General features: G+C 41.9%; 1 protein-coding gene across 2 annotated transcripts in view; it reads left to right on the top strand.

The window, feature by feature from the left end:
• The first annotated feature begins 378 nt into the window (after positions 1-378).
• SPTBN1 (spectrin beta, non-erythrocytic 1) overlaps positions 379-23,886 on the top strand; it is a 219,862-nt gene continuing 196,354 nt past the window's right edge. The window contains exon 1 of one of the 2 annotated variants that reach the window (XM_030557719.1): positions 379-555. The gene's annotated coding sequence lies outside the window, so the exon portion shown is untranslated. Of the gene's footprint in view, positions 556-1,248; positions 1,273-23,886 lie in introns of those variants that run through there. The other variant, XM_030557720.1, reaches the window with a different exon arrangement.

Below are 23,886 nucleotides of genomic sequence, written 5' to 3'. Positions count from 1 at the left end.
ATGGCTCTAATTAATTACCTTAACATTCACGGTGACCTCAGCCATTTCGAGGGAGGCCGGTGCAGAGCCTGTGCCTCGGAGCAGCAGCCCCACACCTTCCCGCTCTGCCTCCACAGCAGGCGGTTGTGATATATGTTCGTGTGCCCTGTTCTGCTTGTATCACATCGCGGCTCCCAAGGGAGGAGAGGGAGGCCCGGACACGCGGGCGCGGTGCGTGTCACTCAGTCGGCGCTGCAGCAGCGGGGCTTGCGGATCCGTTTGGCCCAGTGCAGGGCGCTGGATTTGCTGGGGAGGGGCAGCGAGAGAGGCGGGCGCTTGCGTCCTATTCCCATTCCCCGCCCGCCCGAGGGAGCGCGGGGCCGTGGTGTGCGCGCGCTCTCCCGCCCCCTGGCTCAGCGCAGCTGTCGCTGTGCAGGCGGAGGGGGCCGGCAGGCTGCGGATTCCTCCAGTCACTCCCTTTCGCTCCGGCCACTGCTGCTGCATCTTCCCCCGCTCACCGCTGCGGAGCGGAGCCCTGAGCTTCCCGGGACAGGAGCGGCTCCCCAGCCAGGCGAGGTAGGGGCTCTCGGTGCATGCGGACAACATGGCACAGCCATGATCGACTCCCCCGGCCCCCTCCCCACAGGCAGCAGGGGGTCGGGGGAATGTCACCTCCCCATGGGGAAGAGCACAAGGAGGGGACAGGAAGGCTGGGAAGGGGGAAGTGTGTGTCTCTGAAGGGGTGGGGGACTGCAGAGAGGAGGCGGCGGCGGCCTCTGATGCACCCGGCTGAGTCTCCCTCTGCGGAGAGAGGGGAGTGAAAGGCTTTTCCCCTGCCGGGCGGGGGGACGAGGCCGTGGGCTTGCCAGCCCGGCTGGAGATGGTCGGTGTGGGTGCGGGCTGCGCGCTCCCATTGCTATAACAGGCTCCATCATTATATTGCAGTAGGATTATTGTGCTCCTCCTCGGGCACTAACGCTGTCTGGTTTGTGCGTGGACAAGGGGATGAATTGTCCAGCAGCAAAACTGGGCAACGACGGGGGGAAGCGAGTAACAGCAGGAGGCTTAACCCCCCCCCCCCCCACGCCCCAAATCCCCGACCGTGGGAGCTGACATAGGTGGCTGCCTGTAACGGTACTTGGGATGCAAACAGGCGTGGTCGGGAGCTAGCAGTGCTGCTGCCTCTCCCCCTCCCCCGCCGCCCTTCTGTCTTTCTGGACTGGGCGTACATCAGCTCTGGAGGAGACCGGTCCATTTCCCCTCGCTGTTTCCCTCCCCCCAGTACTTCAACAGGTTTGTCTTTTAGGGTTGGATGTGGATCTGCCAGGTTCCCTCTGTTGGTATAATTTGCATCTTCGTTACGTATTGGTTAGATTGCGGTAAAAGTGCCTTTCCAGACCATAAAATCTAATCAGATTTAAATGTATCTGTGTGAAATGATAGGGAAGCTTCGCCTCCCTGTTTGCTCTGTTGCAGTGTTTATATTTGGGAAGTATGTGTGTGTAAATCATGCCTGCGTTATTTATTGTTGTGGTTTTTCCTTTCCTTTATGCCTGAGGAGAAATGATGCAGCACAATGCAGTGATCTGACAACCTTTATTCGGGGCTTTCCGGCTGCATTTTGCATGATTCCCTTATGCACTGTCAAAACCCCACCCAACAGGAAATCGAGATTGTTTTTTCCCCGGGACAAACGCAATCACGGTCCTATCATTCTACCCTCATGCTTTTTATGTTGGTTGTTTGTGACTCCGATCCGTGTGTCGTGGAGGTGCAGATGGCAATTGTGTATTTAGGGTGTGTGTGTTTGCTTGCTCTTGGTCTCTGTAATGAAGGGGGAGTTATGCGATTGCAGTTCTGCAGCTCTAATGCGGTCTGATGGAGTCCAGCCTGCAGCTGTGGAACATTAATCTGATACTACAAAAGTAGCAGCATTAGGGAGGGGTTAGAGGAAGAATATTATTGTAAATGAGAGAAAACGGTGTACATTTATATTGTACCAGATAGGCATCTAATGTTCATGCACCATTTAAACGCAGGCTGTATGTAAATCAGATGGATATAGTCAAACTGATTGCTGATATTAAGTGCCCTTTCACATTATGCAGAAGAGCGTGTTAGACCACCTGATATTTCTTTACCTTATACCTGAAAGGTATTTGTGCTATCATCACCATTAAATCTTTAAATTCTCATAGTGTACATTGAAAACACTAACATTTAGTGATCTAAAAATATTTTCTGCTCTTTGAAATGATTTGCACTCCAGTCTCTATTTAAATGAAATCTACAGTCATTGGTCTGTTTTTTTTGCAATTTCATTCGTCTCCTTTCAGATTGTTACACATTTCTGTTGTTTATATTTACAGAAGAAACATATGTTTTATTTGGAGTGTTTAAATTTCCTGACTTTTAAATGATTCGCCATATAAAGTTCCAACTTATTTTTTATGAAGCTTTGGCTTAATTTTTTTAATAGGCTGAAAGTTTTATGGCCCTGAAATGCCTTTATTACTGAAGAGAACACATAACTAAAAAAGCATAATACATGGACTTAAATTAATTGTGTCTTCCAGATCAACAGAGTAGTTTGATGTCTACAGGCCTGTTGTAACAAAACAAAACCAAAAAAAAAGGGCAGATTTCTGCCAAATATTGCAAGACTGCTGTATCTCTGAAAAATCCATCTTTCATAGCAGTGGAAAGTGGCATGTTAAATGATTATTTTTAAGTCATCTTGATTTTAAACATAGATCTTTTGATTTTGAAGTACATGAAACATTAATCTATTACAGGACTTAACTTTTATGCAAAAATGGAGTGAGCAATTGAATATAACGTAAAGTCCATTCCAGTCCTCTAGTTCTGAGGAAATTTGTATCCTTACAGTAAGAAGAGTGGGGTGAGTGGAAGAGAAGAGATATTTCTTTCTAGATAATGTCTACACAGGATTCTATGCTTTCATCACGAGATTGTCCATAGGCATAGATTTTGAATTATCAATATCAAAAGTAAAATTCCTGTAAATGGAAAATAAAGCTACCAAGGTTTGAGATTTCTTGAAACATTATGTACAAAGGTTTGTTGATAGAATTGTGGCTATTATGAAGCCTGTTCATTGAGCTAGGTGACTGATTTTTTTGATTATTTCTGGCCTGTAAGTGAAATCATGTGTTGCATAAAGACATATTGGAAACATTATTCCGAATAGTCTTGAAGATTATCTAGTCAGTTGATGTTTATTATTTTATTAAAGAAATATCAGCAGTGTGGAAGCATCACAGGAAACTTAGCCATTTTGATTTGTCAGCCAGTGTGCAAAATTCCCAACCATAAAAAGGACTTGAATGTACCGTGAAGCCTCTAGAGCAGTCATATTTACCATTGTGAGTTGCATCCACACAATAGATATACTACCTGTATGGGCCTGAGGATGTCACATGGGCTGCAGCTGTATGCTGATTGGGCCGAAAGTGGCCCGAGAATCACTGCTCTAGAGTGAAAGATGTAAGTTTATGATGGTAATGGTGATAAAGATCAGTAGGTGGCCAAAGAATTAGTTGCTTTTACTAAATTAACTTCTACTGTTCAACAGTTTAGTTGTCAAGATGGTTGACTTTTCTGGAGAGAATTTGCAAAAATGATTGTTGTGATTCCAGTGTGACAGCAATTCTTGGTGATTAGTGCTGGCTGGTTAATGTGTCACAACTGATACTAGGAAGACACTAAATAAAATGAATAAACCATAGTATTTTTTGTGATATTAAACTACAGTTTATTCTTTTCATAATATAACAAAGTTGGTACTAAATCTGGCAGTAGAATAGTAGCATTTCTGCATCTTGCTGTAGAACAATTTTAATGAAGTAACTTGTATATGGTAAAAGGTAAAGCTTTTGGTGGAACATAAATTAGTAGTTATGTGTGAGAAAGTATTGTAGAACCCTATTTCAGCTATAGTGTGGGATGAATCCAGAAAACCTTGTGATTACTATGTTCCTGCTCCCAAAGATGGAACAGACTGATGATGAAACATTCATGGTCAGACTGGTCATGTTGTACTCAAACCAAAGCACTACTGCATGATCTAATTTAAGGCCTACCTGCCTTTAAATTGGACATATACCCTCAAAGGAAATTTGGTGAAAGCCCTTTTTTCATATAAAGACTTCCGCAGTGTTCATTGACATTATATAGGCCTGGGGAAGAATTTTATATGGGTCAGTGTGACATGAGTAGGGCCCTGCCAAATTCACGGTCAATTTTTGTAAATTTCACAGCGGTTGCATTTAAAAAAATCTTGAATTTCACGGCTTCAGATATTCATATCTTAAATTTCATGGTATTGTAACAAAATATGAATATGTATTTTAAAAAGGCAAAATATAAACATGTAAACCCCTTAAGACTGTTTCTCAAACTGAGGGTCCGGGCCCAAAAAGGGGGTTGCAAGGCGATTGTAGAGGGAGTCACAGTATGGCATAAGAGAGCTGGGTGCCCAGCTCTGAAGGCAGCACCACTGCCAGCAGCAGCATAGGAGTAAGGGTGGCAATACTGTGAAAACCCACCCCCCAACCTTTGCAGTCCGTTGGTGTCTTTCTTACTGTGCCCAATGACAAATTAAGGCTGAAGAGTAACTTGAGCTGTGTTCTTTTAGCGCCATTGACTGTTTTTCTCTGACCCTTTCCCCTTATTAGTAATTTTTTGCTGCACTGATGTCATTTCAGATGTTTCTCCTTTTATGTACCTTTTGTTTTCCTTCCATAATTTTCTTGTCTTCTGCACAAGTTTAGAATTTCCTTAAGCTTTCTATATTTTTTCATTGTACACAGGACTTCTTTTGACTTGTAACAATTGTCACTAGACTGGAATGCCTTATGCTAGTTTATAGTCACTTGTTTCATTAACTCCTTTGGAAATGTGTCAAGCATTGGAACATTTATTTAAAACATATATAAGTTTGACTTGTTCAGCAATCTTGGCACATCAAGAAAACAGCATGAACTGCACAAAAGGGCCACTCTGTGTGAAAAATTTAGGCCAACAAATGCTAATTCACACCTGTTATAACCTTAGTCCCAGATTTGGACCTTAGCGTCCAAAATATGGGGGTTAGCAGAAGACTAGAAAGTAGAAACTACTCCTCCAAAGCTCAGAGAAAGCAGGCAGCCAGAAAACAAAGACCTCAGACACAACTTCCGTCCACCCAAAGTTGAAAAAATCCGGTTTTCTGATTGGTCCTCTGGTCAGGTGCTCCAGGTGAAAGAGACATTAACCCTTAGCTATCTGTTTATGACAACACCTGTCAGCTACCACGAATAGATTAGCGGCTAATACCAATTATGCCATTGAACCAGAAGAGGTGTGCCATTAATCTGCTATTCAGAGACACTAACTGCACTGCAATCAGTCTGTTCACAGGTAAATTTTCCAAATTAAGTGGATTTTCCGTTTAGTAGGGCCCTACTAGATTTTACTACATGCAGCTTGTTTGTCTGAAAAAACTGCCTGCAAGGTTTATCTTGTCAGATCCTGGAGCTACACCTGTTGATAAGAGCTGAGGATGTAGCTTGCCATCCACAAAGCATAATCACCATTTGTTCTGTTGAAGATATTAAGCTCTGGTAATGTGGGATTTGCCTCCTGTTCTGCCCCATGCAGCCCAAAGCTCTGGGCAAGAATGTTTTCAGCTCTCATCTTTGTTTATATAGTGGTGTTTTTTTTCCAGTTGTAACCTGAAAGAGAAAATGCTAACCCTAGTCCATGGAGAGGGTTTCTTCTTCACCCTCAGTAGGAAAAGAGGTAGAGAAAGAAAAGTTAGAAAAATAAAAATGAATTATGGCCAGTTCAGCTGTCAAATATGCCAGTTTGAACATGATATAACTCTAGTAACTTCAATAGTGATTTATGCTGATATAAGAGGGTAAGACAGAGTCCCACTCAGGGATTGTCAGTCAGAGATCTACTGGGTAACTAAACTAGTTTATTTCAGGTTTTATGCAGCATATTCATATTTTAAAGTTGAATATGCAGTTCTGGAAGAACAGTTTATGACTGATGAATCAGTGGAAGGAATGATCAGAAGTGGAAAAACTTATTGGCATTAAAAAAAAAAAAAGTCTCCCTCTGTCTCTTCATATTCCAGACAAACTTAATAACAGGCAGGTTAATATATTTGTTTAATGTTGATACATAAAGTCCATTGATAACAGGGCTTTCTGTATGACAGTATTAAGTGTATGTGCACCATCTGTTAGATAAATCTTGTAGAAAGCAGTTGGAGTACAAGTGATGTGCAGCTTCTACATAGGAATAAGTCACAATTCAAGACCTGATCTTGTAAAGTATTGAACATCTTCAATTCTCATTGACTTCCGTCCCAACTTCCCATTGACGAAACAGGTGAGACAACTGCCCATTGTTTTCACAGGGGATTGAGAGTACCTCAGCACCTCACAGGATGTGTTCAGCACCTGGCAAGATTGATACCCCAAACAATGTTACTGTCCCTTGTTAATGTTAGAGATATTTACCTGTACAATGCACTCTGAAGTACATTTCAGGTTCTTCAACAAACAATGAACTAGTGTCATATGGCAAATTTAGACCCATCTGTATTTCCTATTACAGCAAAGATGCTGACATACGCTAGTGAGTTAGTTACCATCATATTAACTATTTTGTATTTCTTTAAGAAGGAAGCTTAATTGGCGTAATCACCACTGGGGTGAGCCAGTTAGGTGGGTTCTACTGTAGTATGTTATAAATCACCTACTTTATGACACTTGTTCTTTACTGCTGTGTTGGTAAAGTGGAACCTTGTTTATAAGATGATGATTGACCTAAATATGCCAGCTTCCTATAGTACTGAACAGAAAAACCTAGATTGACTAAGTAAGTCTAAAAACTTAATTAGAATGGGGCTAATTTATGATCATTGTGGCCATTAATGTAGAATAGGAAATATAGTTTTTATAAAACTTGATTGAATTTTTATTTTTTCCAGCTGTGAAGTGTAAGTTTGTCAGTGCAGTGATGCACACTGCAAACATTCCATTTAATTATGGCAAGTGATTCCTTTATTTTTACATTAGAAGTCAGAGAGCTGTGGAGGCTCAACACCTCACCTTGACTATCAAGATGCTTATTTGGGTGCTTTAATTTAGATGTAGGTGCCTGACTTCAGACATCCATGTCTGAAAATGTTATATGTAGCCTGAAGTAATCATGAGACTTGTTTCACAAGGATTTTATCTCCGACTTTTCTTTCAATAAACAAGTATCTAATAAACGTATTTAAAAATCTATTGCCAGTGTCTGAAGAGGGAATGCTGTGCTGCAGTGTGTAGTTGTGGAGCAGGTTTTCTGCTTAAGTATGCATTTGTGGCAACAGTGGAATACAGCATGAGGTTAACCATTCTAGTTCGTTCTTGAAGAAAGCAGTTTTTGCCTTGACTAGTAAGTTATTGATTGCAGTGGTTTTGGAAGGGCACATTGGCTCTGAGGGGCTCTAATGGAAATCAAGTGGGTGTTTTGATACTGAATTCAAGAGGATCATTAGCAGGTGCTGAGCCCTTTATCAAAAGCCAGTATCATCCAATAGACAGGGTGCTGGAGTGGAAGCCAGATCTGGGTTTGGTTTGCAGCTCTCCCACTGACTTACTGCGTGACCCTGCACAAATCAGGGAAAAGTTTTCACTAGTAACTGTTGATTTTGAATGTTTCTGTTTTTGGGTGCTCAACATTAGATGTCTTAAAGGGACCTGATTTTTCGCAAAATGCCGAATGCCCACCCTCTAAAATTAGATGTCAAGTTGGGCTATTAGAATCACTATTCGCTCTTCAAAATCCTGAGCTTAACCTGCTGTGCTTCAGTTTCACTTGAAGATAATGATCCTTTCCCTTGTTTGTAAATTGCTTTGAGATTTATGTATGCTAAGTCCTATTGTTATTTTCACAAGGATGATACTGATGCTTATTACCATTTTTTTGTTTCTATGCTGAAATAATTAAATTAACTCAGGTTGGGTTTATTGTATAATTTAAAATAATGTAATTTGCTGGGTATAATAAAAATGACTGTAAGATTCCCATTTTTGACCATTTCACAGTATCCTCCTTTTGGAGTAAAATATTCTGATTGTCATAGTAACCACATTTACAAAACCATATTCTCAGGTGGTATAAATCAGTATCTGATTTCAATAGAGCTAAGCTTATTTATACAAGTTGAAGATCTGGCCCAGGGCCTATAACTTACTGTTAAAACATTTGTTGGAATCTATTTTAATTATTGTCTTTATAACTTGGACTTTTGGAGGAGCATGTTCCAAATGTTTTTTTATTTGTAGGCTAAGATTGTGCAAAGTGACCTCATCCTAGTAAGGGTGGGTCAGTTCTAATGTGGAAAAATCTTAGTCAATATGTCTTAGAGATAAGTGGGACTGAATCCCAACTAGAGCTGTGCATTAAATACTGGAATGTGTTGGAGACCTGCCAGCACTTTGGAAGCGGGACTGTGTGACGAGTACTAATGCAATCACTCTATACCTTAAAATAGTACCCTGGATAACAAAAAATCAGGAAAGTGTCACTTTACCTCATTTTAGCACACATTCATTCCTTAAAATAGATTAGAGAATGAGTATATATTTTTTCTAATTTTATGCTCTGTTTGCTTTTTATAATTTACAGGTCCTCAAAAAACTTTAACGCAGGGCAGAATTGCATTGCAGGAAAGAAGGAAAATAACTCTAACTTTAACACTGGGCACAAGTCCTTGATTAGGCAAAACAATCCATTACCTATGCTGATACCTGAGTAAGGACTGAATAAGGATCTTCACCTTTGCTAGGATCTAGTGTGGTCTTCTCAAATTTGTCTTCATCTGTAAGCAAATATTGAGGCAGAGATAAGTCAGTCACACTGGCACAGAGTTACATGGAGGCAGGATTTGGACTTAAGATTCCGAATGTGAGCAAGCAATATTTGAATATTTAAAGTTAATATTGGTTTACCATCAAGCTTTGTTCAACAGTAAAAATAAGTTTATAGAATTTTCAGGTCCATGTCAAATTTCTCAACAGAACAGTTTGATCCTGCATTTTATTCCTTGGCATAAATGTTTTAAAAACGTAAAACCTGTGATATCTACAGTAGTTTTTTATGGAAAAAGGATGAGTGTGCTTCTAAATGGGCACTAGGGAGAAGAAAAGGAGGGGAGTGCTGCTTTTTTGGAACAGCTTGTGCTATTGAGCCAGTCTGTGGTTCTGGTTAGCATTGGTGAGAATCAGCTGTAGAAAAGCATGGAATGAACCAACCATTCTCTTAACACATATTTGTGTTGCTGTGGGGACCAAAACAAGAAACACTGTAATAGGAAGAGGAGAGTGGAAATAAAATGGAACAGCAGATACAGAATGAAAAATACATATGTAAATCGTGACCTTTGGATTCGTGCAGGTCTCAGGACTAAAAATTAGTTGCATTTTTTTTTAAATGACATGGCTTACTTCATTTGAGGAAAATATACAGCACTTTTGATCTTGTTTCATATTTGGAATCAAGGCAACAGCAGTAATTTAGCTCTGGCTGAAAAGGAAAGGCCTGCTCCTTCATTTTGTTCACCCGCATTGAAATCCTGGTCCCAGGACAATGGTCCTTTTGAGCTGGAGTCAGGGCAGGACTCAAGTGTTGGGAAGAGGAAAAAATGGCTTTACGCTACCCTTGTGCTCCACCAGTGGTGGTGCTTTTTTTTAGGGTGGGGGTTTCATTCAGGTTTTAGCGTAACTTACAGAACCCTCAGGGCTGCTTTAAGTAATGCTAGCTGGTAACAACACCCTGAAGGTCATTGCAGCAGCCAGGCATAGGTTGGAGCAACAGCGGCACTATAACCGTGCCGTCTCACTTCCAATGCTTGTTCTTGGAGGGGGTGTAGTCTACAAGCTACCCCAGTTCTGCACTACCTGGGGATTCCCCAATCCCAGCTGGCCAGCTAAAATAGCTTTAAGAATTCGTATTGTTGGAGTGTTGCTAAGCATCATTGCTAACGTTTGTATAAAACTAGTATAGTGAAATGGACAATCAAATTCAAAAATTTCAGCCTGAGTTTCACTGAACTTTCCATTTTCCCAGTCTTGTGGTCTTTCAGAAACTACATTATTTAAAAAGCTATTTGAGTCATGACTAATAAAATATTAGGTGACACTGAGTTAAAGAGCAAGTAAATGATGATAGTGGATTATTTTCAGAGAGATATTTCAAAGATATGTTTAGCCAAACAAGGATAACATAAGTTCTGGGTAAATGAAGCATACACTAAAGAGAATTAACCATTTTGACCCTGGCAGATATTTAAATAACACCAATACAATAAAGAATATCTGCTAGTTATTAATAAAAGTCTCAACTGGATTCTTAAATTTATTCAGTCATGGAAGAAAAGAACAATGTTAAACTTAATGTTAATAGGTGGACTAGTTGCAGTGGAGTGATTTTTCTTTTTTCTGCTGGGCTTAAAAAATGAATTGGCCAGATCTTCAGTTGTTATTAATCTATACTGCTCAGCTGAAGTCAGTGAAACAATGCTGATTTCACCAGCTAAGCATCTGGCCTGAGATTTTAAATTCTCTTGGTATAAAAAATGGAAATGACTTTATTTGGGATGCACATTGATCAGTTAAATTTTTAACCAGTGTAAATAATCTGAATCAGGAGAGGAAAGATTTGTTAACAAGTATCCATAAATCACTCTTGTAGATGATGATACCCTCTGTATGGAGAGGTTTGAGTGACACAGAGCTCTTATCTTATCTGTGTTTTGAATCTAAGACAAATAATCCTAATGTGTAGTAAATCCTGTATCAGTATGCTACCGAAACATGTGAAACAAAGATCAGCACTGATATATCTTAGAGAAGAAATAGATTCTCAAGATGCTTGCTTAGGTAATACTTTATGGTGACAGAGCAATGTAAAACTAGGAGTTTAAATTGCTTTGACCACCATTTTCTTTTAAGCAAGCAGATGAGACATTATGGAAATCTAGAGAGCTGCTCACTAAAATGGAACTGACAGGTGAGGACCACATGGACATACCAACTGTAGGTGGAGCAGTGAATTGGTGTGTGATACGCCAGCCATTTTAGAGTTGTTTCTACAGCTGTTGTCAGCTAGTGGAAGACAATGTGAATCACTTGGGCTTGCTGTAGCTGGGTTTGCTGAGAGAGTTCAAAGAGTCAGAGTTCCTCAGATTCCTGGCATGGTTCTGTGAACTTACATGTCACTTTAAGGGCAGTTTGCAAAGTCACATGTTCACATTGTTTAAGAGCATCTTTAACAGTAGTTGATATAGTACAGCTGTTTTCATTTTTAGCTTCTGGGTGTCATAACCAATGGCAGAAGGCCAAGGAGCCATTGAAGGGATTTGGGGCTGAAATTAGTTTTAGCCAAACTGGATTATAGTGGCATCTATTAGCACTCTTTTATAGTTAAAAATTTTGTGCACATTTCTTTGTAAAACACCAGTCTTTTGTATATCTTGGTAATTTGCCTATTAAATTACTCTGTGCTGTAATTTGGAATACAAACATGAAACAAATAGAAAAATGGATCTCAAAAAGAGTTTTTAAAATATAACTTAAATTTTTTGGGTTTAAAATATTATTAGCACATGGTCAGTCTGTAAAAGATTAATGTATCAAATGTCCAAGATATTAATTTTGGAAAGTGGCTGTTAGGCAGGCAGCGTTACTACTTTATTACATGGATGTTTACAAATTGTATTGTAAACATATTTTTTGCAGAATTAAAGTGATCAGGGATTCACCTGTGGAATCGTGTTTATGATTGTTGCAGCTCATCAGTTCTGTACATTTACAGTAAGAATTTCTTATCCCAATAACAAAACAATTTTGAGAATCAGGCAAAAGAAAAAATAACAGAATCAAGCCCCGATCTGGCAGATTATTCTAGATAGCCATGGGGTGCAACTTGCAGGATTGGAGACTTAAAAGTGAAACTCTCTTCTGCTGCTCTGTGCTTCAGGATTGTAGTGCCTATAAAACAGCCCACAGTGTCACATGCTGTTCTGAAGCATTTGTAACATCAAATTAAGAGCTCTCATAGTAAGGTATATATTTGTACTAAATTCTTGTGCCCCTCCATTATGTTCACACATTATGCTAATGTCCAAGGATCTGATTCTGCAAAGTGCTGAGCACCTCATGTGATGAGAGCTGGGAGCAATCAGCACCAGTCAGATGATACTCATTATCTTGCAGGCTTGGGCCCCAAGAGCTCAGAATATATCTGGAGACAGTGTGGCCTGGTCTACACTACGCGTTTATACCGATTTTAGCAGAGTTAAATCGATTTAACGCTGCACCCGTCCACGCAACGAGGCCCTTTATATTGATATAAAGGGCTCTTTAAACTGGCTTCTGAACTCCTCCCCGACGAGAGGAGTAGCACTGAAAATGGTATTACCATATTGGATTAGGGTTAGTATGGCCGCAAATTGACGGTATTGGCCTCCGGGCGATATCCCACAGTGCAGCACTGTGACCGCTCTGGACAGCAATCTGAACTCGGATGCACTGGCCAGGTAGACAGGAAAAGCCCCGCGAACTTCTGAATTTCATTTCCTGTTCAGCCAGCGTGGATAGCTCATCAGCACAGGTGACCACGCAGAGTTCATCCGCACAGGTAACAATGCAGTCTCCTGAGAATCGAAAAAGAGCTCCAGCATGGACCGCACGGGAGGTACTGGATCTGATCGCTATATGGGGAGAGGATTCAGTGCTAACAGAACTCCGTTCCAAAAGACAAAATGAAAAAACATTTGAAAAAATTTCCAAGGCTTTGATGGAGAAAGGCCACACCAGGGACTCAGTGCAGTGCAGAGTGAAGGTTAAGGAGCTCAGACGAGCCTACCAGAAAACCAAAGAAGCAAACGGAAGGTCCGGGGCAGGGCCAAAAACATGCCGCTTCTACGCTGAGCTGCATGCAATTCTAGGGGGGTCCACCACCACTACCCTACTACCCCTGTCCCTGGATTCCGAGGTGGGGGTGGTAATTTCAGCCATGGCTGAGGATTCTGCGGACGGGGAAGATGAGGAGGAGGAAGAGGAGGACGAGCTTGCGGAGAGCACACAACACTCCGTTCTCCCCAACAGCCAGGAGCTTTTTCTCACCCAGACGGAATTACCCTCCCAGCCCTCCCAAGCCAGTAGCCCAGACAATGAAGCCATGGAAGCGAGGTCTGGTGAGTGTACCTTTGTAAATATAAAACATGGTTTAAAAGCAAACGTTTTTTAATGATTGATTTGCCCTGAGGACTTGGGATGCATTCGCGGCCAGTACAGTTATTGGAAAAGTTTGTTAACATGTCCCTGGAGGATTTAAGCTCCATCCCCAGACATCTCCATGAAGCTCTCCTGGAGGTACTCCAAAAACCTTTGCAGAAGGTTTCTGGGCAAGGCAGCCTTATTCCGTCCACCATGGTAGGACACTTGACCACGCCATGCATGTAGCAAGTAATCTGTTGTTATTGCATGACAAAGCCTAGCTGGGTATGGTCCCGGTGATTGCTGGCATTCAAGCAACATCTGTTCTTTATCTTGCTGTGTTATCCTCAGCAGAGTGATATCGTTCATGGAAACCTGGTTGAAATTCAGGAATTTAATTAAGGGGACAGAGATGGCCATTCCTACTGGGCTGTTTGCCTGTTGCTTAAAAGAAATCCTTCCTTGCAGGTAGCCAAACGGGGGGAGGGGAAGGGGGTAATGGCGCTGAGCTTTTTTGCATTTGGCTAGCAGGGATCTTCCCTGCCAGCAGCCATGCGGTGGGGCAGAGGAAAGGGGGGTGATTAGCAGTGATCTTCCATGATACCAGCCACGCGGTGGGGGGAGGGGTAAAGCGATCATCCCAGAGAATTGGAGGGGGGAGTAGTTTCTGCTGCTGCATGTTAACAGGAAAGAAACAGCACTGAATGGGATTTGCTTGGTATTTGGGAAAGGAGGGCACTCTGTATATGAAAGCTGCAGAAGCCGAAAGACAATGGCTTACCATGGCTGCATGCAAGCTGAATTCTGCTGCCTGGACCTGCATCTGTGAGATCTCTAACACCAGAGCCGCAGGCACTCAATATTAAGATGCAAAATGCGACCTTGTAGTGAGATCACATGTGCTATGTAAGGTGAATAGTGTTGTTCACTGTGAAAGAGTATAACCATTGTTCTGTAAAATGTATCTTTTTAAATACTTCTCTCCCTTTTTTACCTCCCTCATGCAGCTGCAAATTTTCCAAGCCTCCCTACTCCATGCCCAAGGCTATCTCAGATAAGGCGGAGGAAAAAAAAGACGCGAGATGAAATATTCTCTGAAATCATGGAAGTAACCCGCAATGAAAGAGCTCATCTGAATGAGTGGAAGGACGTGGTATCAAATTACAGGAAAGATGCCAGTGAATGTGAGGACAGGAGGGACCAACGTGAGGAGAGGAGAGACGCTCGAGATGAGAGGTGGCGGCAGGAAGATCAGCGGTGTAGGCAAGAAGATCAGCGGTGACTGAATGCAATGCTGGGGCTGCTGCATGATCAAACTGACATCCTCCGATGTCTGGTGGAGCTTTAGGAACAGCAGCAGGGTCACAGAGTGCCGCTGCAGCCCCTGTGTAACCACACTCACCATGTTCCATATCTTCCTCACCCAGACGTGTAATAACACGTGGGGGAAGGCTTTCTGCACCCGCCCATTCCATCCCCCTGGACAGCCCAACCAAAAGGCTGTCATTACTTTGAAATATTTTTAGTGACCTTTTCCTTCCCTCCTATCCTGCTCCCAAACCACACCTGGGATACCTTGTCAGTTCTCTCCCTCTTTTTATAATGACTTTTTAATAAAGAATACATGATTTTTAAACGATAGTGACTTTATTTCCTTAAGCAAGCTGTAATCGAAGGGGCGGGTGGGTTGCTTACAGGGAATGAGTCAATCAGTGGTGGGGGGTTCATCAAGGGGAAACAAACACAACAGTCACACCGTACCCTGGCCCGTGATGAAACTCGTTTTCAAAGCTCTGATGCGCACCGCTTTGTGGTGTGCTCTTCTAATCGCCCTGGTGTCTGGCAGCACGTAATCAGCAGCCAGGTGATTTGCCTCAGCCTCCCACCCCGCCATAAAGGTCTCCCCTTACTCTCACAGAGATTGTGGAGCACACAGCAAGCAGCAATAACAATGGGGACATCGGTTTGGCTGAGGTCTGAGCGAGTCAGTAATGTGCACCAGCACGCCTTTAAACGGCCAAATGCACATTCTACCACCATTCTGCACTTGCTTAGCCTGTAGTTGAACAGCTCCTGACTACTGTCCAGGCTGCCTGTGTATGGCTTCATGAACCATGGCATCAAGGGGTAGACTGGGTCCCCCAGGATAACTACAGGCATTTCAACAACTCCAGCTGTTATTTTCTGGTCTAGGAAGTAATTTCCTTGCTGCAGCATTTTAAACAGAGCAATGCTTCTGAAGACGCGAGCGTCATGAACCCTTCCTGGCCATCCCATGTGGATGTTGGTGAAACCGTCCCTTGTGATCCACCAGTGCTTGCAGCACTGTGGAAAAGTACCTCTTGCGGTTTACGTACTGGGTGCCCTGGGGCTCCGGTGCCAAGATAGGGATATGGGTTCCATCTATCACCCCCCCCCCCCACAGTTAGGGAATCCCATTGCAACAAAGCCATCCACTATGACCTGCACGTTTCCCAGAGTCACAACCTTTCGTAGCAGCAGCTTAATGATTGCTTTGGCTACTTGCATCTCAGCAGCCCCCACAGTAGATTTTCCCACTCCAAATTGATTCCCAACTGACTAGTAGCTGTCTGGCATTGCAAGCTTCCAGAGGGCTATTGCCACTCGCTTCTCCACTGTGAGGGGTGCTCTCATCTTGGTATTATGGCGTTTCAGGGCAGGGGAAAGCAAGTCATAAAGTTCCATGAAAGTGCCCTTACGCATGTGAAAGTTTCGCAGCCACTGCGAATCGTCCCAAACCTGCACAACTATGCAGTCCCACCAGTCTGTGCTTGTTTCCCTGGCCCAAAATCGGCATTCAATGGCTGGAACCTGCCCCGTTGCCGGCAGGATCTCCAAAGTGCAGGGACCCGCAGTTTGAGAGAATTCTGTGTCATCACTCTCGTCACCGCTCTGCCATAGGCGCCGCCTCCTCGCCTGGCTTTGCAGGTCCTTTTTCAGCATAGACTGCATGAGAATGCGCGAGGTGTTTACAATGTCCACGATTGCGGTCTTGATCTGAGCAGGGTCCATGCTTGCTGTGCTATGGCGTTTGCACAGTTCACCCGGAAAAAAAGGCGCGAAACGGTTGTCTGCTGCTTTCACGGAGGGAGGGGTGAGGCTGTACCCAGAACCGCCCGCAACAATGATTTTTTCCCCATCAGGCACTGGGATCTCAACCCAGAATTCCGAGGGGTGGGGGAGACTGCGGGAACTATGGGATAGCTACGGAATAGCTACCCACAGTGCAATGCTCTGGAAATCGACGTTAGCCTCAGTACACACCGCCGAATTAATGTGCTTAGTGTGGCCGCGTGCACTTGACTTTATACAATCTGTTTTACAAAACCGGTTTATGTAAAATTGGAATAATCCCATAGTGTAGACATACCCTGTGACTTCACAATACAGAATGCTAACTGCTTAAAATAATTAGTTACATTATTGTAACAAGTGGCCAAATTCCAGCCCTGGTAATTCTGCAGGATTAACTACTAATCTTCATCTGCAATCAATTCTCCTGTCTACCCATATTACGGTAACAGGAGTGGTGTAAATTGGTCCTTATTTTTCTGTCTCTTACCAACATAAATAAATCTGTCCTCATTGCACTGAAACAAAAGTAAATCTATAAACCATTTTTCACGTTAGTAGTCATTGGTGACTTCAATGGGATTACTCATGTTTGGGTTTGTAGTATCTGCCCCAGTATTACAATTTACGACATTGCTTCCCCAAATAGAAAACACTTCAGACTTAAATATCAAAACCAAGTTTTGTTTTCATAGCTGAACATATTATAGGTTGGAGACTCGAACATTCAAGGTGATACACTTGGAGGAGGGACACTTCCTCATTTTTAGAGATTTTTTTAAAAAAATATCATGTTACTATTCCACTCTTCCAAATCATGGAGGTGAGATATGTGTGAAATTACAGAGTCATGAAATTTATTATTTTAATCTCTATCACTCTATTATTATGCTCTCTGCTGCCAATCCATTTCCTCTAGGATTTACTCCAGCACTCGCACCCCCTGAATTTCCCCCAAAAAAGAAAATCAGAGTTGTCCCCAAAAAAGAAAAAATAGGCTGCCCCAGAAATATTCTTTTCTTGTTCTCCCCCCAAAATGTGGAATTACTTCAAAAATTACCCAGGAGTGAGGCCCCAATTGGACAAGATTTAATTCTGGACCAGGCAGCCTTTGTAGACCTCAAAATTATGACAATTTTAAAGTTTTATCTCATGACTCTGCAGGAGAAGAAACAGGAGTTTGATATCATTTGGAAGGGTGGACAGATCTGAAATATTCTACTTTGAAGTCATGACTTTTTATGTATAGAAGAGCTATATTGTGTCTTTTTTTAATGATTCCTTCTGAAATTGGTATGGTTGGACTTATAGAGCCTGATCTTGCACCACTGAAGTCAATTCCAGGGGGAGCTGGTTTATAGCAACCAAGGTACCTGACATTTGAGGCAAAGGGATATGATAGATCCGGGAAAAAAGATTAGAATTCTTTAAAACATTCCTGAATTTATTTATTTGGCAACATATGTGACACATACAGGTAATACGGGGATGTATTAAGGTTTTATTTGAATGTATTTGGAGTGGCATGCTGGCTGTAAATCAGGCTTCCTAAATTCATACTGAGAACACCTTTATGTAACCTCACTCTATCATGTATTATGTATATTTATATATGAATGAGAGGAAGAGAGAGAGCATAGTTGTTCTCTCTTGTATTCACTCTTTAGGAGATTTTCAAATGTTTGTTTAGTTTAATTTTTTTACAACTTAAATCTTACTATTAAAATCACCCTCTCCTTTGAAGTGGCTGGGATAGGGAAATTGTTACATGAATCTGACCAGAGAAGTTCTATCTTGTGTATATTTTAATACTTCCTTTTGCCCCATTCAGTTTCTATAAAAGTAAAATTTCTGTAAGTTATATGGTAAAACTGACAAGCAGTGAAATTGACACATTGTTTGACAAGCATCAGGTAAAGGCATTTTGTTACAAATATTATTCCCCCTTCACCCCCCTCCCCCTAAGTATTTGATTTAAATAAAGGATCAGCTCACCAGGGGATTTTATGGGTGATGGTCTCATACACATGTAGCATATTTAAAAGTGGAAGCTTTTACATAGATAACTGTATGCACTGTTCATGCCCAGTAAGACTTTGGAATAGTTCCCTTCCTCTTTTAATAGGGTAATTATGACCTGTAGGTTTCATTAGTGGAAGTTCTTGAAAAATACACTAAAAAGCAGAATTTTCAAGTGGGCTTTAAATAAAAAACAAACAAAAAAACCAATCGCTGCTTTATTAACAGATTTTGCACTTGGCTAATCAAAGTTGTGGGTTGCTGAATGATGATGTTATATCTTGTACAGATTACTCATAATGCATGTACTAATTTTTTTCTCCAAATTGATCTTAAATGTATGGCAGTATATGACAGCAGTTTCTACATTGGTTCATAGAATTACAAGTAGCTTCCTATTTTTTTTATTGTGATTGGGACTGATGAATTCTTGTTCTCTTTTGCAAAGCTGTCCTTCCTGTTTTTGACTTTCATTAGCTGGTGCCTGGAAAATACTGGTATTTCTTTTCAGCTGCACTGGAACTCTGTTAGCATTCAACCTGAAGGGCACAGTATACCTTTGGGAAATGCTGATTGGAAGCTTAGAGCATGCTGAAACTGGAATGTCCACAGCTTTAGCACTGTCCAAATCTGATGTCTCCGAAAATAAGAGCCAGGAAAAAACTGCACCATTTTATTAAGACACTGGATAAAATACTAATTTTTCAAGTCAACAGATTTCATGTGTGCATAAAAATGAGCAACTAGAACTAGTACCATCTGATGATCCGTAGTCCTTTTGTAGTGTGACCAGATAGCAAGTGTGAAAAATTGGGACAGGGTAGGGGGTAATAGGATCCCATATAAAAAAAAAGCCCCAAACATCGGGACTGTCCCTATAAAATCAGGACATCTGGTCACCCTATCCTTCTATAGTACAGCAACTAACAGCTGATGTTCTCAAAATTATTTAGAAAGCTCCTTATCGCTCCCCTCTCAGATACGTAAGTAGTAGTATCCCCATGTTACAAAAAATAGAATCACAAATAGATGAAACGACTCATCCAAGGTGTCAGTGTGTATTAGGTAGAGCTGAGAGTACAGCCCAGAATATCTGACTCCAAGTCCTGTTCTCTAATCCCTAGACAATACTCTGTTCAGTATAACTAATTGCTTGTATTTTTTTAGTAGTGAAAATGCTGATTTAGTGATAGTTTTCAAAGATTTGATCTTAGAAGTCAAAACAGGTGGTCTAATCTTTTGAATAATAAAACATATAAATGTTGATAATCTGTTTATTGCTCTGAAGTGCTGATATTATATTAGTGGAATAACTGAGAAAACTGATTGCAATGCTGTTTGCCACGAAGCAGGGATTTGGTTTAGGTTGATGCAGCAGCTTCCAGAAAAATGACATGTTCGTGGAAATGATGCAGTATACATGTTTTGGAGATTAGCACTGAACTGCTTTGAGTGTTGATTGTTGAGAGAGGTTTCTGGCCCCTTTGATAAGTGTTATCATTAGCTCTTAGCAAGCAAGAGATTCTACCTCACAGTTTGAACAAGAGTTTCTGTTCATGATAGTCTAGTGGAGATGCAACTTTTCCTTGTGAGAGACTGTAGGAAATGGAATAAGTTTGATTTGCATGGTCAGTAGGATAATTGGCTTAATTAGTATTAGCATTGTGCTTAGCAGCATATTGTTTAAAGCTGTAGCTTCCTAGTAGAAAAAAAGTAAACTTTGATGGCGTATTCCTGAGTGTCTTATTTCAGAATGGAGGCTACAGGCCATCTGTAATATGTCAACTAAAAAGGGGAGATGGGCTTGTAACCTGAGAATCCTCACCCACACCCCCCCCCGCACAAAAAATGCAAGGGAGAGGCAGATGGGTGGAATTTTTGTGCCTGCTAGTAGTTAGCATTAGCTGTTTTTCTTTCTCTATTTTTTTTAAATTTATGAATGAATGAATGTGTAGTGCTCATAAGTGAGAAACCAATAGGCTTGGCTAGAGACAGGGATGTTGCAAGTTCCCACGATCCAGTTTTACCATTGTACCTCAATGTTGATCTATAATACCTCTGCTACTCTAGTTGAAGGTTTCTCAAATGTGGCCACTAGGAGATTTTCTTGTGGCCACAGCCTCCTGGGTGGTGATGGGAGGGGGGGAAAGCAGTGGCCCCTCGCGCAGTGTTGCCAGCAGTCATTTGGCCCTGCTCCTCTGGAGCTGCAAATGCCAGAGGAGCAGGCAGCCGGGTAAGTTCCCCACCTTCCCAGGGATGGCAAGACTCAGGCTTCCAGCTTCAGCTCTGGGAGGTGAGCTGCACGCTCCAGCTGCATGGCATCGGGCTCCGTCCCCCACCTGCGGCGGGGCTTCCGGCTCTGGCCCTGGGCTCCCCTCCCCTCCATTTCTCCTGACCCCCACTGCATCTTCCATCTCCAGTCCCTGGCTGCAGGGCTTTGGGCCCCCACCACCTTCTCCCGCACCCCCCAATTTCCCCTACCATCTCCCCCTGTTCCCTACTGCCTCCCCATCCAGGGCTTAATTTGTCTCCCAGCTTGCCAGGGCTGAGTAAGTCTGCTGTGAAAAGTGGTATTTGTATGTTTGTTTGTTAATATCACTTTTCACTGCCTCCCAACTAGCTAGCACTATTTGCTGTGAAAAGTGATAGTAACAAATATCACTTTTCATAGAAGCAGACTTACTGGTTAGCAAGTCAAACAAACAGAGCAACCAAAAGGCAAAATAAACAACAAAAAAGTCAAGAGCATTAAAGCACCTTATTTGTGTTTCCATTCTGTTTAGGTCCAGTAAAGAAGAGAGACAAATGTACATTATATTTAATATTTAGTCTGCAAAAAACCCCAAACCCGTACATAAATAAATTACTATGATTTGTATGTATATATGTGAATATTTATTTGTTTTTTCTAAGTTAATTAAGTATTTTAGGAAGAATTGTCAGAGCGGCCAGGGCCACCAAAAAAACTGTTGTGAGAACCTTGGAAGCAGAGAGACTGCCAGTAGTGACCAACTAATACTTTTGCTGTGTTATGCCCTCTTAGTGAGACTAGACTATTTCTCCCAAACTCCATTTCCATGTGTAATCCAAAATGGGATGTAAAGTCTAGTCATTAAAGGTGAAAAGATGATACATCTAACCCACAGTACCACATTGTCTTCTCCTGGCTGTCTCACTTTATTGCAATACTGCAGATGGCAGTCACCCATAGATTTATTTGCATTGGAAGTCTAGTACATTGATTTTAAAGATAGACATGTGCTTTGGTCTCTCTTCATGTGTCAGTCCCTTAGCTGAAGGGGGGTCTGCTTTTTTCCTAGCTCTGCAACAGGTATCCTGATACCGTTTAGATCATGAATGTGAAATGAAATTCTGGGTCGTGGGAAGTGCCAAATGGCAGTGGCAAGAGTGTGCAGTGTCACAACAGCTAGCGTAAAGGATTCCTTGCCACATCTCAACATCTGTACATTGTGACCTGAGTCACAGCTTACTTGAGTCACTTCAGTTTGGATACAGGTGACTTGTGGAGTCTGAGTGGGTGGGACTGAGAGATGACTGTAGTTTTGGGTAAGTGGTTAGGGAAAGTAGTTACTGAGGCAGGGTGTTAGTCACACTGGAGGGAGAGGGTGAGTAAAGGGACCCATGGAAATAGGGGAACTGATACAGAGAAGTTGGGGTGGGCACCTTCTGAAACATTGTTCAGATGATATTTGTCTGCGCTGATGTGGCTCTTCTGGGAAAGTCACCTCCTGCAGTGATTGAAAGTTCCATGTACAGTGCAGGATATGCTACAACCTGTTGAGCTGCTTTGACCTAGCGCATATGCAGATGAGTAGCACCCGACAAATACCGTACATTTACATATTGTCTTCCATCTGAGAATCTCAACGCACTTTACAATGGTCAGCTCTATCCCTGTTTTTCTAATTGAAACTGAGGTACATGGAGTGACTTGCCCATCATCAAACAGGAGGTTGGTGGCAGAGGTTTAGAAGTTTAACTGTTTTCCAGCTGTAACAATTAGACAGCACTGCCATCATCTGAAGTGTCAAGAAGAGAAAAACGGGGGAGAAGGAGAGAGGAGGTGAATGCAGAGGAAAGAGGCTGGAGGAGATTAAAATAAAATGAGGAACATAGGGAGATCAGAGAGAGAGAGAGAGAGAGAAATACATAAAAAAAAATCCATCCTTCCTAAAACCAGGGTTGGATAAAGGCAGGATCATGATTTGTATTTTGGTGCTTTGTGCAGATGGAGCTCAGGCAAAGCAATGAGAATCAGAGTAGCAGGCAGAGGAACACTCCACTAATTGCTATTGGGAGGCCAACTGTTGGATGTGAACTGACTGGGCAGCTGCACTTGGGAAGAAGATCAAGAACTTGTAAAATGTGAATGTAAATGAGGAGCTCTGCCTATGTGCTGTAGGACTGAGCAATCCAATCAAAATGTAGACTATTTAAAAAAAATGTTCTTGTAGATTAGCTAAAGGAAAAGCAGCAAAGAGTCCTGTGGCACCTTATAGACTAACAGATATATTGGAGCATGAGCTTTCGTGGGTGAATACCCACTTTGTCGGATGCATGCACGAAAGCTTGTGCTCCTATACGTCTGTTAGTCTATAAGGTGCCATAGGACTCTTTGGTGCTTTTACAGAACCAGACTAACACGGCTACCCCTCTGATGCTAAAGGAAAAGTTAATAATAAAAATGCAGTTTCTGGAAAAGGTTTCTCTCAACTTGCTGTGGATAAAAATGTGCTGGAAATGAGAATTTCGTCTGAGATGAAACAGAAAAAAGAAAGTCATACAAACAAAAACGACCAATTTCTATTTAATGAAAGAAAAAACAATTTGCTTTTCCTGTGATTCAAAGGAGTCAAGTACACCTTAGTGTCATTAGTGAGAGGAGGGAGGAAACCACCCAATTCACAACTTTTATTAGTGCACTGGAGTTGAGAAAGGCTTTCAACAATTGCTGTGCAGCCAGAATGATTTGTCATCTGCTGCTCAAGGAAATCTAATTTTCCTTCTGATTATGTTGGACCAAGTGAATGATGGTAGTGCTCTTGTGTTTTAATTCTTCTTGAATTTCAGAGTGAAAACGGATCCTTTTTCCTATCTCGTTTTCAAGTTTGACTTTTGTGGGTAAGGATGAGACTAGCAATATTTTGTTTATTGGCTTAGTTTAAAAAAAACAATAGGATTCCATTTGAAATCAGATCAACGTTCAGCTTAGTTGACTTGCATATTAGCTGTAGTCCACTTAAAAGGTAAAAAAAACAGAGGAGAGAATTTCTTAGCAGTTTCTTAGATGTTTAGCTGCCAAGAGCACATCACCGTTGCAGGAAACAATAGTAATAATAATACCCACCCCTTACATAGCACTTTTCATCTGTTTCTCTCAAATCACTTTATCAAGGTGGGGAAGCTTTATTGGCCCCATTTTGAATATGGGGATGCTGAGGCACAGAGCGGCAAAGTGACCTGCCAGGGCTACACAGTGAGTTGGTGG

The sequence above is a fragment of the Gopherus evgoodei genome, chromosome 3 (assembly GCF_007399415.2).
Source record: "Gopherus evgoodei ecotype Sinaloan lineage chromosome 3, rGopEvg1_v1.p, whole genome shotgun sequence".
Lineage (NCBI taxonomy): Eukaryota > Metazoa > Chordata > Testudines > Testudinidae > Gopherus > Gopherus evgoodei.
The sequence above is the reverse complement of the archived record's forward strand: the minus strand, read 5'-3'. Positions and strand labels throughout refer to the sequence as shown.